This window comes from Eulemur rufifrons, chromosome 24 (assembly GCF_041146395.1).
Source record: "Eulemur rufifrons isolate Redbay chromosome 24, OSU_ERuf_1, whole genome shotgun sequence".
Classification (NCBI taxonomy): domain Eukaryota; kingdom Metazoa; phylum Chordata; class Mammalia; order Primates; family Lemuridae; genus Eulemur; species Eulemur rufifrons.
This window is the reverse complement of record NC_091006.1, coordinates 24401289-24417506: the sequence shown is the minus strand read 5'-3', so window position 1 is coordinate 24417506 and position 16218 is coordinate 24401289.

Below are 16218 nucleotides of genomic sequence, written 5' to 3'. Positions count from 1 at the left end.
GTTAGGAGGTAGGAGGTCTCACCATGCAAACTAATTTATTAGTCCATAAATGGAATAGGATGGGTCTAGGGGCATGTAGGGGCTATGGAGGTGGAAAGGGAAAGGTTGAGGAAACATGGAAGATGGAAAATTAGGACCATTCCCTGGTATAGGATTTAGTGCCAGGGGCAAGAATAGCAGTGTAAGTGAAACTTTGAGGACTGAGTTTGTGTAGTCACATGAATAATTTGAATTTTTTGAGATGTGTTAGTAATATTTAATTTTAGTAACTGGCAATATTTTTACTTTATTAATTCCCAGCAGTCAGCTGGAAAGGTAAGTCTCGGCTGAGCAAAGATCTTGGGGATGGCGGCTTTCTTTTCGAAGTCATTATCTTAGTGGTAGTATTTAAAGCTCTGAAAAAGAGTTTGGGAAACCAACTCATTTCACTACATTTGGATTAATGAATAGAGACCTACAGTGTAAATCTCTAGGTATATGTATAGGCACACATGAATTTGATTTCATAAGGAATTTCCCATTATTATAGGCTTAGGTATCTAGTAATAAGCAGAAGTACTTAGTAATTATGATTTTATATATATATATATAAAATTTAGGCAGTTATCAATTAACATTTACAAACATGATATATTATCATACTATTGTCCTAAGTTAAATCATTTTACATATGAGACTAAAGATACAGTGATCTATGACTCATAGAAAACTAAACTTTACTGTGGCGTACAAATAGAAAAGAAAGGAATATAAAATTTGGTCTATAATTTTTTTTTTTTTTTTTTAGAGACAGGGTTTTGCTCTGTCACCCAGGCTGGAGTGCTGTGGCCTGATCATAGCTCACTGTAGCCTGAGCTTAAGTGATCCTCTTGCCTCAGTCTCCCAAGTAGCTAGGACTACAGGTACATGCCACTATGCCCCACTACTTTTTTTGTAGAGACTGGAGTCTCATTATGTTGCCTGGGCTGATCTCCAGCTCCTGGACTCAAGTGATCCTCCTGTTTCAGTCTCCCAAAGCGCTGGGATTACAGGTGTGAGCCACTTTGGCTTGTTCCTATGCTAACTTTAAAAGAGACATTGGTAGTCAAATGAATGAAAACAACTTAATTACTCATGCTGGGTGTTTGGGTGTGTGGTTATTTAAACAGATGATAGAAGGAACACACCTACTGCATTAAAACATCCGTCAGTAGCTGGTTATTTCAGGTACTTAGGGCACAGTATAAGGAGACCAAGGTCAAAGGTTTAATTTTAGATAAATTTTTCTCACTAGTTCACAGCTGTAGGCTGAGCCCTTATTCTTATCTGCTATTTTGCAAATGAATGCTTCTTTTGTGGTAACCTCCCTTCCCCACCAAATAAGGAAGTAAATATCTAATTAAACAAGATGGTCTTGGCACATCGTGAACTTTGGGCTGCTGTTTCCTCCGCCTGGACCACTCTTATCCCAGGTTTCGGCAGGGCTCACTCCCTCACCTCCTGCAAGTCTTTTCTCGAATGACATCTCCTCAATGAGACCTTTCTAATTACCCTATTTAAAATTGCACCTCTTCTCCCTGCTTTATTATTATTATTTGCTTTATTATTTTGCAGCATACTTGCAGCTTTCTAATATGCCACATCACACAATTTATTTTGTTGTCTATCTCTTTCCACTGGTTTAGAAACTGTGAAGGCGAGGATTTTTATTTTCTTTCCTTTCTTCCTTCCTACCAACTCACGGATAATACCTTTATTTTAGAAGACAGTGGGCCTATTACTTTGGTTTCTTTTTATTCAATGCATTGGAGAACTGCTCCTAGGCTGGGCGTGGTGGCTCACGCCTGTAATCCTAGAACTCTGGGAGGCCAAGGCTGGCGGATCGTTTGAGCTCAGGAGTTCCAGACCAGCCTGAGCAAGAGCGAGACCCTGTCTCTACTAAAAATAGAAAGAAATCATATGGACAACTAAAAATATAATCTAGAAAAAATTAGCAGGGCATGGTGGCACGTGTCTGTAGTCCAAGCTACTTGGGAGGCTGAGGCAGGAGGATCGCTTGAGCCCAGGAGTTTGCTGTGAGCTAGGCTGACGCCACTGCACTCTAGCCTGGGTAACAGAGTGAGACTTTGTCTCAAAAAAAAAAAAAAAAAAAAAAACCACAAAACAAAAACAAACTGCTCCTAGAAGGGCATTGGCTAGGAGAAGGAATTGATTCTGTTCCTGAAAAGACTGTAAAGGAATGTGGCATATGCCAAAGCCAAAAGTCTTTATTCATGAATCAGGCTAATTTTGTAGCCTTTTCAGGGAAGAATTTCTTGACCATGGAAGACTTATTCAAAGAAACTCAAAGTGTTTCCTTTTTTCAAATCAGAGCTCTGAAACAGCTCTGCACCCATTGTAAGGCAGGAATTCCCAAGTCAGAATGCTGTTTCTGACCTTCGTTCAATATATACTTTATTTTAAACTATGGAAAGAGATGGTATATCTGTGTTGCCATATTCATGCCTTAACATGGTTTGGATATTTGTCCCCTCCAAATCTTATGTTGGAATTTGATCTCCAGTATTGGAGGTGGGGCCGAGTAGGAGGTGTTTGGGTCATGGGGGCGGATCCCTCATGAATAATTGGTGCCCTCCCTAAGGTAATGAGTGAGTTCTCTATTAGTTTTTGCAAGAGCTGGTTGTTTAAAAGAGCCTGACACCTCCTCCCCCTTCTCTTGCTCCTTCTCTCTCCATGTGACACGTCTGTTCCCCTTTCCCCTTCTTCCTTGATTGGAAGCTCCCTGAAGCCCTCACAGAAGCAGATGCTGGTATCATGCTTCTTGTACAGCCTGCAGAACCAAGAGCCAAATAAACCTGTTTTCTTTACAAATTACCCAGCCTGACGTATTTCCTTTATAGCAACACAAAACAGACTAAGACGTGCCTCATCTTCCTCAGGCAAATGGTCTGGCTAGGAGGATGGTGAAGATGCTGAGTAGAGTTTGAGAAATGATGCGGACACAGGTTTAAAGCCTGCCAACTTTTCCTTCAGTCAGTGTATACTCCCATATTCAATCACAGAGTCTGCCTTGTGTAATTATTAGTAGAAGATGTCTGAAGATTATTTGACATTTCTGTGAAGAGTCATTTAAGGACTTAATGTCATATTCTGGCTAGTGCTCTGCTGTATTTAATACACGTTTGCTTTTATAAGGAAAGTCATCTTTGCCTGTACTGTGCAGCTGCCCAAAGGGTGAATTCTTTATTCCATAATTGCGATTATGGAGTCTTTTCTGTGTGCAAGTGAGCACTATGGTGACATTATGGTAGAGGTTGACATCATCTACAAAGGTGAGCCTGCTTAAGTAATTTGAAAACAATAGAACAAATAGAAATACTTCTTCTGGAACTTTATGATGCTAAAATTTCAAGTATATTTCTCTAGGAGTCACCAGATTCACAAAGTGATGGGAGCCATACATTTTGACTCCATCATTGTTGAAGAACATGTACCTAGTGTTGGTAATCTCTGTTACCAAGAATTGTAACAGGGAGAGCCCTGACACAGGTTAGCTATCTCCTTACTGATTAATAATGTTAGTTATTAATAACTAGTGTTAGTTATTAATAACTAAAAAATATTCTATAGCAGGAGTCCCCAACCTATGGTGAGTTGCATAATTATTTCATTATATATGACAACATATATAATATATTATAATATATAATATTAATAGAAATAAAATGCACAATAAATGTAATGTACTTGAATCATCCTGAAACCATCCCCCCTGCCAGCTGTCTGTGGAAAAATTGTCTTCCTTAAAAACCGTCTTTGGTGCCAAAAAGGTTGGGGACCACCGATAGAAAGTACTGTTGTTCAATGTTAGTATGTTTTCTGACTTCTATAAAGTGTAGTTATTGACAGAGCCATGGAGCCCCTACTAGTTTCCTAGCAAGAAAAGACTATTTAGTTGAATACTTGCTTACTTCATTGCCTATTTCCTCCCAAATAGCCGTAATAGCATTTTTTTCCTATCTGGGTTTAGTTTTCAAACAAGTAGGTTTTTTTCCTCCTCTGCCTTCCCTTTCCTTTATTTTTTTCTCTTTATTTCCTTTCCTTTTGTTTCTTTATTTTTAACTAAAGATGTTCTTTAACCTATATTGGCACAAACGTTATTTTGCTAGGCATCTGCAAATTATATAGAAATATTCATGACAGTGTAAATATATGATATTTTATTATCAAAATGCTCTTTGGGAAATAAATACTTGAATATCTTGGCTACTTGGTTATCTTCTGGGATGAAGAAAATGTTCTGAAATTGGATTTTGGTAATGGTTGCACATCTCTGTAATATACTAGAAACCACTGAATTGCATATCTTAAACAGGTAAACTTTATGGTATGTAATTATAGTTCAATAAAGCTGTTAAAAATTAAATTTATCTTTTAATGATCATTAACTTATTGGAATAACAAAATTACTAAGTTTTCTGTGAGTAACTGACAATTCGGATGAAGTTCCAGACACAGAAAAAGACTCAACAGCGCATTCAGTTCAGGTTTCAATGCCATTTCCTAGGCAACAGTTCTCAATGAGATACTAGCATGTGGGGGTGTGTTACTATTGACGGCAAGCAATTTGTTTTACATAACCAATAAAGCCTAAGAGTTTTGAAATGATTTACCTCTTAGACAACTTTATAGTGCTTAATCATAGGATAACGTTCCTCCCACTCACTTGCATTTTCTTGTTTTCTGATTGGTATCATAAACAGTGCATTCGGAATTGCTTATAAACATGGTTAGACCCATGGAAGAGTGTCACACATATTTTCAGCACCTGTCATGTGTCAGACTGGAAAAATGACTAAGAAGTCCGAAAGAAAAGTTTATGTTTAAATTCAAGTTGCCACGTGACAAAGAGCCAATTGTTCTTTGCACATTCCCGATTCTCCTATTTCTTCCTTCTCTTCTCCAGCTTGAACTGATGAGATAACAGTGTTTCTTAACCTTATCCAAGCACAGAGACATTTATTTCTGAAATATCTAGCATTTTTGAGTAGAACTGTATTCCCTGAACTCAGGAAAATGCTGCTCTGTGCATTCTAACCTGCCCAAGGCATTGAGTGTTTCTGTAGGAGAAGAATGGGGAAATGTATTGCACACCCATGTTAGAGGGCATGTTTATTCATGTTTAAATACATAAGAAAGCTTCTAGCTATACCCTTCTCTCTCCATTTGGATATTTGAGAGACTATCTTGTTGCTGTATATAGCAATTGTTTACTCTGGTACTTCTTACATTTTAATGTACATATCAATTGTGTGTTAAAGTTCAAATTTTAAATTAATGAATCTGGGGTTGGGCCCAAGATTATGCATTTCCAACAAGCTCCCAGATGATATGAATGCTCTTGGTCCAAGGTCTATTTTTTTTGTGTGTGTGTAGCAAAGGTCTTAGATACAATTAGATTAGAGACATTCGTAGACAAAACAGAGTGATTTTGTTGAAGGTGTGATCTGAGAGACCAAAATAGCCCCTTTATCAACTAGGATGGACCCTAAGGTTAGGGAAACAAAAGTTAACTATTGGCCAAGGGGTTTAGGGCATGGCACAGCAACTCCCTAAATTCTGATGGTTACAAGAAAAACCACACTCTTGCTAAACTCCCTAACAATAGGAGCTATCATGCAAATTATCAGACTCCTCTTACCTCTGATTTACAACCTAGACCACTACAGCTCTGACTGGGCAAAGAACTTGCCTTACAAACATTCTTTTATGATGAGCAACTGCAAACATCAGGCCAGTTTTAGCCAGCTCATAGAGAGTGCACACAAATTGTCTTTGTGTTCAACTTTTGACATACTCAAATTACTCCTTATTTGAATACTAAAACCCCAAACATGAGATGTATGTTACATAGGTTTACCCATCGCACAGGTACTTGGCTCCACTCATAAATATGTATAGCTTTCTCTCCAAACTTGCTGAATATGTATGACCCTATTGTGTAACACAGACCCTGTGACTCAGGCCTAAAGCCCGGCCTGTCCTTTCCCTCTTCAGAGATAGTCTCAGCCCACACCAGAGATTACCTTTTCCCAGTTTGCAAATTGATATTGCCAACAAAACTCTCCTTTCTACTATTTAGCCATCCTGCTGGTCCTTTGGATGACAAAGGCATAATAATAGATCCTTCTTTCTTTCCTAAAGTTCAAGTACAAAGACAATCCTCCTTTGCTATAGGATCATAATGAAATGTTCAAAACCTTAACTTATCACTTCATCAAAATTTACTGACCCTATATTACAGAACTACAGTCATGCGTCACATAATGAGATTTTGGTCAACCATGGACTGCATATAGGACAATGCCCCTATGAGATTATAATATCTTATTTTTATGTTTTATGTACCTTTTCTATGTTTAGATACGTTTCAATACACAAATATTTACTACTGTGTTATAGTATTCAGTACAGTAACATGTTGTACAGGTTTGTAGCCTCGGAGCAATAGCCTATACCATACAGTCTAGGTGTATGGGAGACTGTACCGTCTATATTTGTATAAGCACATTCTATGATGTTCGCACAATGATATTGCCTAATGACGCATTTCTTAGAACTTATTCCTGTCATTAAGTGATGCATAACTTGTAGATACATGTTTGCTTTCTACAGGAAATGGATAAGGGATTTAGGAGCTCCTATACTCAGCTCAGTGCAATTCGATTTGTAATAGTCAACAAAAACTGTCAGGATGTTCCACACCCATCACTGTCTGTCTACAAAGTAGAGTCCCAAAGAGGTGAGGAATTGGTACCTCACACTCTGGAGGAGCACATGGGAGTGGTTTTTGTTCCAAATGTGTGCTCCCTCCAATGTTTGATTTGATTGTTTTATATGTAGACATAAGCACAAAAAGATTCTAACAATTGCCAAGGAGACAAGCCTGTTTAATTTGAACAGAAGAATATATACCAAGTTTTAAATGTTGGTTAAAAGGTTAAAAATGTTTGAGGATGGGAGTGGGGACATGGGAAGGGAGGTGCTATGAATGATGGAGTAGAAGAAATAAAAAAGAAGGGGGCCATTAAATGGCACAGGTTAAAGAAGTAAAAATCTATTAATAAAGGGCCTAAAGGAAGAAAGACATTTCGGCACATATTGGGTAAAATAAGTTAGAGGAGATGATAGAATGGAGAATCCAGAAATGTACTGGACTATCCTCTCAGAGCAACTGGTTGAGGTTTATTATCAGTAATTTAGGGGGAAGAGTGGAGGCTGGAATCAGAGCCCCATTTGTATTCATCATGGTTCATTCTGTTAGGTAGATAGCAAGGGATTCCAGGTCTCCTAGGGCAAAAAAGTAGGTGTTGTTGCCCTGGTGCAATTGCCCCACCTTGGAAGAAGGACAAGGGTGGGCCCTGGGCCCCCATCTTGGTCTTGCCCCACCCAAATTCTCTCCCTAGAGACTGCTGTACCTGAGGGAGGAGGGAATACCCCATGAATCTGCCAATCAGAACTTAGCACGCCAGCTGCAAAAGAATGCAGAGGACTCTAGCCCATGGACCAAGCAGCATATGGACTATAGAGTCCAGAAATTGACCTAGAACAACCTGCATGCATAGTAATGCAACTCCCAACTGTCCAATCAAAGTAGTTCCACGGTGATGTCTGAGCCACTAAGGAGGTCCCAATCCAGGCACTATAAAACAAGTCGCAGACCATAACGAAACTCTCTTTTCCTGTTGTGACAAGGGATCCCTCATCATCTGTGGAGTATGCATCTTGCTCTATAAACCTATATCTTGCTCTTGCCCTGTAATTCTATCTTGCTCCCCCTCAATAAATTTCACCTCATGCTTCCCTTACTTTGATGTGTCTGGTCATTCTTCAGCATGAGCACACCAAGAACTGAGAATACAGAACGAGACTAACTCTGAAAATTCTATTTAACCATATCTAGTAAATGATAATTGATCTCATAGAAAAAAAAAAAAAGGTGGTTTCTAGTGAATCATGGACCAAACCCAAGATTAGTTGTTTCAAATGCTCTTGACTAACATTTAGTTTCATCGATATATTTTTAGAAACAACATCTCGTACTCAATCCCTCCTGAATTTAATCCTAGTAGCTTCTTGCCCAGACTGTCTTCAGAAACAGAGGAGAGAATTAAGCTTCTCAGTATCATTTTTTCAGGTTGATTTTGTGTCACAATGAAATGTACAGAGTTCCAAAGTCTATAGAAGGAACATCTTGAGGCCTATTCTAGAGAATATATTCCTCAGAGGTCATGAAAATGCTGCAGATATATTTTCTTTTCAATGATCTGTTCATTAAGTGAACATATACAGCAAGAGAATGGATTAGATGATGAAAGTGAGACCCGGCACACTTTGTGAATATTGCATATTTTTTTAAAGACAGGGTTGCACTTTGTCATCCAAGCTGGAAAGCACTGGTATGGGATTATAGCTCATTGACGTCAAATTCTTGGACTCAAGCAATCCTTCTGGCTCAGCCTTCCAAGTAGCTAGTCCACTAATTTTTTTTTAAATTTCCTAATTTTTGTAGAGAGGCGGTCTCGCTACATTGCCCAGGCTGGTCTCAAACTCCTACCCTCAAGCAATCCTCCCATCTCGGCCTTCCAAAGTGCCTGGATTATGGGCATGATCTAGCATGCCCAGCTATTGACATGGTTTTTAACACTGGCAAGAAGAGCCACACACACAAGAGATTCCTTTCTATCTCCTGAATATAAATTTTTAACATATGCTAGAACTTATATGCATTTTACTTTTTATTTTAAAATATTTGACAAGTAAAAATTCAAGGTACACACAGTGATGCAATCTTTTATAATAATATTTTGTAAAATTGGTAGCATTCTTTAGAATCATAGAATGTTAGCAATGGAATGGAGCTTCAGAAATATCCACTCCAACTTGCCTATTATGCAGATAAACAAACTAATCTGCAGAGAGAGTAATTGGTGCCACAGAGGGGCCAGTATTTAGGCCTCTCAACTTTTTTGTCTATGCTCTTTTCTGAGCCCTTATTGGTTTTTGCAACCCAGGACATGGTGAGTGCTCTATAAATACAGGAATTATTGAATGAATGTTGAAAAAACGAATAGCTATTGAGTACTTATTATAACATTCTGCTAGGCACTGAGGGTATTTTTAAAAATGGCCAGAGAATTGTCCTTGCCTTGAGATACTCATGTCTTACTGAGGGACGGTGGGCCTCTTAGCAACATTTCCTACCCTTGAATATCTGTTTTTATTAAAACATTTTTTTCTTTTGATTTTCATGATTCTACATTCTACCTTTCTGGCCCCACCTTCATTTTAAATATCTTTCGCTAGTTCACTCTCTGCTATTCAACCTTAAGTGTCTGGTGGTGTTCTATGCTCTGTCCTGAGTGTCCTCCTTTCTTTCTAGTTGATCTCATTCAGTCAGTTTCAATTACCATCGAAACCAACGGTTCTCAAATTTTTGTGTGCATAAGAATTACTTGAGGAGCTTGGAAAAGTGCAAATTTCTGTACTGTATCCAACACCCACCCAGACACACTTTTCAGTAAGTCTGGTCCTGCTGCTCAGAAACCTGCATTTTTAACACATACCCTGGAGATTCAGATAGATATACATAAACCAAAGATTATACTCTGAGAAACACTGATCTATACATGATTTCCAGACTATAATATCCAACTGCATCTCTACTTGATGCTTAGAACTCAGCATTTCCAAAGTTGAATTGATTATCTTCTTTCTAACCCTCATGACCTTCCCCTGTTCTATCAAATAGACCCTTTTCTGGCATTTTTTTTTTTTTTTTTTTTTTTGAGACAGAGTCTCACTCTGTTGCCCAGGCTAGAGTGAGTGCCGTGGCGTCAGCCTAGCTCACAGCAACCTCAAACTCCTGAGCTCAAGGGATCCTCCTGTCTCAGCCTCCCGAGTAGCTGGGACTACAGGCATGCACCACCATGCCCGGCTAATTTTTTCTATATATATTTTTAGCTGTCCATATAATTTCTTTCTATTTTTAGTAGAGATGGGGTCTCGCTCTTGCTCAGGCTGGTCTCGAACTCCTGAACTCAAACGATCCGCCCACCTCGGCCTCCCAGAGTGCTAGGATTACAGGCGTGAGCCACCGCGCCCGGCCTTTTCTGGCATTTTCTTTCTGAGTTAAATGGCAGCAGCATTCACCAAGTTACTCATATGGAAAACCTGAAAGTCATACTTAAATATACCTATCCACTCTTCCCTCCTCCCACCTACCTAGTGGTTGCAGTGTGCACCGTCTGGGGCATGGACATGCTTGAAGCTCTGACTTGGGTGGGGTAAAAGCGATCTATGTAACCTAAACATTTGTACCCCTGTAATATGCTGAAAAAAAAATTTAAAAAAAATCATACTTGACACCTGTCTCATCCCTCACATCCAGTTGAATGCCAGGTCTGGTCCTTTCTATGTAGACATAACTCAAGTTTTATTGCCACTCCCACTGCCTTTGTCCCAGCCACTTCATCCCTTTTCTGAAATACTGACCCAGCCTCCAAATGGTCTCTCTTCATCAATGGATATCTCCCCTCTCCACAGGGATAATTCTCTGTAAGAAGCCAGCATGATCTTTTAAAAATTCGACTATAATTTCTCTGCCCTCCTCAACTCTTTACCAGTTTTGTCTTTCTCTGAGGATGTAATCCCACATCCTTAATATGGTTTTCAAAGACTAGCATGATCTGATTTCTGCTTGCATTTAAGTTTCTGCTTTAGTTTTGCATTTAAGTTTCCTCAGGCCTTTCATGAACTCCTACGTTGGTTTAGTCCCCTCTATTAAAATACAGAGCTATTTCAGAGCTATGGATATGAGAACGTATTTGTAATCAGAAAAGAGAGAATAGGTTAAAGACAAAAATGAATACACCATGTGACCCAGAAAATCCATCTGTAGGAACATACCGAGGGAAACTCTTGCATGTTTGTACCATTGATCTGTTCAAGACCGTTCAGAGCTATGTTATTTGTAATGGAAAAATATGGATATTTTAGTTATAAGATGCTCTTAAAATGGAATATCATATAGCTGTGAACATGAATTAGCTATTACACACTTTATAGTGACAAAATACAATTTTGATCTCACTTTCATGAACTTCAAGTGTGAGTAGAACTAAACCACGTGGTTTTTTCTTTTCTTTCTTTCTTTCTTTCTTTTCTTTTTTTTTTTTTTTAGCAATATAGCCATGAGTGGTAAAGCCATGAAAAAATGAAGGGAATTAAAATATCATGGCATGTAACAGTTACATTGGGGAGAGGTCAGTTAGCCGACAGGATATAATTGTGGAAGTGCCTCAAAAGCTATGAAATTATGCCAAGTCTTCTTTGCTCGAAAGAATGGGATCCTTCATGTTGGAGCAATATATTTCAAGGAATTGGACTGAATGATTTTAGGTTCCCTTACAGGGATTCTCTTCCTCATGACTCTCTGGGGTGTCAACTGGACTCATCTTGGGGGCTGGAATGGCATAAGAGTCAGACAAGTAATGAATTTCTGAGGAAATAGCTTAGGAGTGCCTTCTGGAGGACAAATTGGCAGTGGACATGAGAGAATTTGCTAGAAAATATGTGATCCCAGATGACTGACTACAGCCGATCCTCCTATGCCGCAGTCCCCACCCCATGGCTGCAGACCGGTACGGTCTATGTATGGTCTGTTAGGAACTGGGCCACACAGCAGTGGGTAAGTGGCGGGTGAGCTCCCCATCGCTCTCATCATGTATCACCACCTGAGCTCCACCTCCTATCAGATCAGCAGTGGCATTAGATTCTCATAGAAGCACAAACCCTACTGTAAACTGCACATGCAAGGGATCTAGGTTGCATGCTCCTTATGAGAATCTAATGCCTGATGTTCTGAGTTGGAGCTGAGATGGTGATACTAGCACTGGGGAGCAACTACAAATACAGATAATCCTTAGCAGAGAGGTTAACAATGTAATAATAATAGAAATAAAGTGCACAATAAATGTAATGTACTTGAATCATCCTGAAACCATATCCTCTCCCACCCCCCACTCTGTAGAAAAATTGTCTTCCATGAAACCAGTCCCTGGTACCAAAAAGGTTGGGAACCGCTGCTCCTATGTATCATGATGCAGTCCCATCCCACACCACTATTAGAAAAAACATTCTGGTCGAATGTGACAACTATTTTAGCATGTGGCTCAAGATTTTCATACAACAACTTGTACTTTAAATGCACTATTTTGGGGCTCCATGGCTGTAAAGATAAATCGGTCCCATCTGCCTAATTTCTATTAAGATATATACCCTTTACGTAACGATTTACGATTTTAAGCATGGTTTGTGAAAGTTAAAATAGCAATTCAAAAACTAGGATTGAAACAACAGGCAGAGTTTGGAATGCATTTTTGACAGTGATGGCTTTTTTTCCCCCTCTACTTTTGTCTCATGTTCTTTGGGCTGTTGGGATGCAGCCATCTGATTGGCTTTGGTATGTCTCTGTAGTCAGTTAATCATATCATGAGCATGGACAAAAGGGAAGAAAATGGAAATAAGATTTGTTACGGTGGAAGGAGTCCTGCTAAGACTTGTCTGTTACTGAGCTATGCTCGTTTACCTTAAATATTTCCTTTGACCACATTCTGAATTCCAGTTTATAAATCTTTATCCTATTTCCCAAACCTCATATCATATTTTAATGTAATCTTGGTTTACCTGAGAAAATCTAAAATGTACAAGAATCTGAAATGAATAACATGGCTGGTCCCTGGGCTCTGTGGTAGGATTTTCTTCACCAAAGAAGAGAACAAGGTGGATAAAGAAAAGAACACTCCATTTTCACAACCTTCAGGAGAGGACAACTTGGAGAAGATCTGGGGGTTTAATTTGTATATACAAGCAATCAAACCATCTAAGAGAGCTCATTTTCAACCAAAGGTATTTCAGAATTATCTGAAGATTTATCTAAAATTATGTAAAGATTACTTAGACTTGGCCAGGCATGGTGGCTCACACCTGTAATCCTAGCACTCTGGGAGGCTGAGGCGGGCCAATTGCTTGAGCTCAGGAGTTCGAGACCAGCCTGAGCAAGAGCAAGACCCTGTCTCTACTAAAAATAGAAAGAAATTATATGGACAACTAAAAATATACATAGAAAATATTAGCCGGGCATGGTGGCGCACACCTGTAGTCCCAGCTACTCGGGAGGCTGAGGCAGGAGGATCGCTTGAGCCCAGGAGTTTGAGGTTGCTGTGAGCTAGGCTGATGCCATGACACTCTACCCCGGGCAACAGAGTGAGACTCTGTCTTAAAAAAAAAAAAAATGACTTATACTTACCTAAAAAACATTTTATGGAATTCCATTTCTCTTCACCTACCTGATTTGGATACTCTGCTACTAATGATTAGTAGTGGATACTACCTATTTAAGAGATTATATATTCCTGAAAGTGTGATCCCTAGATACCAAATTCCAAAGAAGAGTTCTTTGTAATTGGCAAAGTGGGCACTGATTGATTGTCAAATTCTGTGTACATGATTGATCAATTTAGAAATTAGATTGATTCAAGCCATTCTGAAAATGTACATCTCTTTCATTATTTGTGCTATTTATGTGTTTTCCTTTGTTTTCCTTCAAACGACATTTTGATGTACATTTAGCTGCTTTATAAAGGATCTATTATTTTAAAAATTAGTGAAATTTCTTTAAAATTAAAATGTTCTAGCAAAATACATTTTAAAATGTATTGTGATTACCAGTGCAATATTACACTGTTATAGAAAGTTTAGTAATAATGGAAAAATATAATTCATAAGGTCACCACTTTAATACAACAAACCTGATTAGCTTTTCATATTCCTTATTAGACTTTTTCACATGTATAGCTTTATAAAATGATAGCTGATGAGTAAATATAATTTTGTGATTTGCTTTTCTCACATCAAATGAGATCATAATATGTAAATTACTCCATAGATTTTAACCTATTTTAATGAATCCCTCATATAGATTGTATGAATATGAAATAATTTATTTTCTTCTGTTATTGGAAACAGACTACTACCCATCCATTTTTCATCATATACATATTAAAATGCACATAATTGTACATGTATTTTTTATTATTTAAAGTGGTTTGACTTTTGATTTTTTCCAATGTTCAAGACTGAAATCCAACTGCACTTATTGTAGCCAAGGCATTGTCCATGTTTTTGTTTTCAATATCATTTTATTTTCAACATTATTGTCAGTATCATGTTTTTCATATATACAACATATACATTCAAATGCAAATGTAAACATTTCAAATCATATAATGATTTTCATTGTTTTGAGATTGTAACATCTGACTCTAGTTTTTTCACCACTTGCTGCTTTTTATGTGAAATTATATGAAAATAATTATTCATTAACTAAAAAGAAAACTGGATAAGTATTATTTTTATCATAAGTATTAGCTGGAATTTTCTTGAAAATACCAATTCTACAACTATATAAAAAGTAGAGAAATGCTGTCTTTATTTTCTTAAGATGGACTTCAGGATTCATGGCATATTTAATAGCTTGTAATAATACTGTGATGAAAGTTTAAATACAGAATCCTCAAAGTTTTAAAACAACAGGTAAATTGTTTACTGCTTATGTTTTTAAAATCCACACGTCAATTTTTGAAAAGTTAAACATGAGAAACAAAAACACTTCCTTATTTAAAGACATGTGTTAATGCTAAGCAGTCTTTTAGTTTTTTTCATTTTGTAAAGAATTCAGTCAAGCAGCTAAGCACCTTATCTAAACAGTATCTAAAGATTTCAATGAAGTTTTCAGAGAAATAACTAGAAGATTGCTAGACATAGCCAAAATTTCTTAAGCTTTTGTATATTTTTCACATGCTCTAAGATACAGTAAAACTTTTAAAGCTAAGAAACAAACACTGGACTTACCTATACATTTTAATCCTTAATGAAGAGGTCCTTTTCTTGCCTGTCCAACTGCTTTGCAAGCCCCACTCAAATGAATGACTCTCATGTGTTATGTGAGATCTATACCTGAAGACAAAGGAGGAAATCCCACGTAATTAAAATCTAACTTGCTAAACAAGTCTGAAGGAATCAACTTGAACCAATAGTATGACTTGTGGAACAGAATCAGAAACAGACAAGAAATTTCACAAATCAGTAACAATTTCATTTATTCTGGTAAATTGTGATGAAACACAATTACAGGTGATTGGATATTTTGCGAAATCCTGCAACTACGTCATGTGTTGTAGAGTCATTTTTAATTCAAGAGAATGTGACACTTTTGCCCATGTTATCATATTGTCATACACATCATTCCTTGCCAGAGCAAGCCAAGAACTGTTGGAATATACTTTTCGTACATTGATGGACACTACCTCTGAATTCCCTCATCTGTGATTAATACTGTTTTTCTTATAATATACGAAAAAGAGATACAGAGATGTAATTGAGTAGGTGCACAGAGTTGTGGGACAGGCAAACAGAACAGTTGGAACTAAAATCCACTTTGTCTTTTTCCAAATATTGTCTTTTGGAAAAAGTATTCTAACATACTACTACTAGAAGGGGAGTGGACAGAGAGGTAGTATGAGTGTGTGTGGTGTTAGGGTAAAGATGGAGAGCGTGGGGTAGTATTTGCGGACAGAAACAGAGTCTAAGAAAACAGAGGCAAGAATAGCGTGAAAGTGAAAAAGGTCATTCTTGTCTATCGTGCTGTAAAGGAGCATTTGGAAGGTTATACTGGAGTTATTTTGTAAGGAATAATGAATGTTAAAAAATTGGGATTTCTAATGGAATTTGGTTGGGAATTAAAACTTGTATACCAGTTTCACCTTTTTCACCAACAAATTGTGTAGCTTAAGGAAAAAAATCACTTATTCCTCCATGTGTCTCAGGTATCTACTGATAAAATGGGAAGCTAAGTCAGGGAGTCCTAAAGGACTCTTTCAACAGTAAACTTCTGTGACCTTACCTTGTAAATTACTGACAGCTGATAGTGAATAGATTTACTCTAAGACTGCAACTTCAGATGTGTTCAATTACTTACACATATTTTATATAATATGCAAACCAGACAACAGGAACAGGAATACGTAGCTCTTCGCTACCCTTCCCCAATATATTTTTAGATTCTGTAGCTCATGCCTGACATTCTGCCATTGGTTTTTTAGTTAAAAAAAAAGAAAG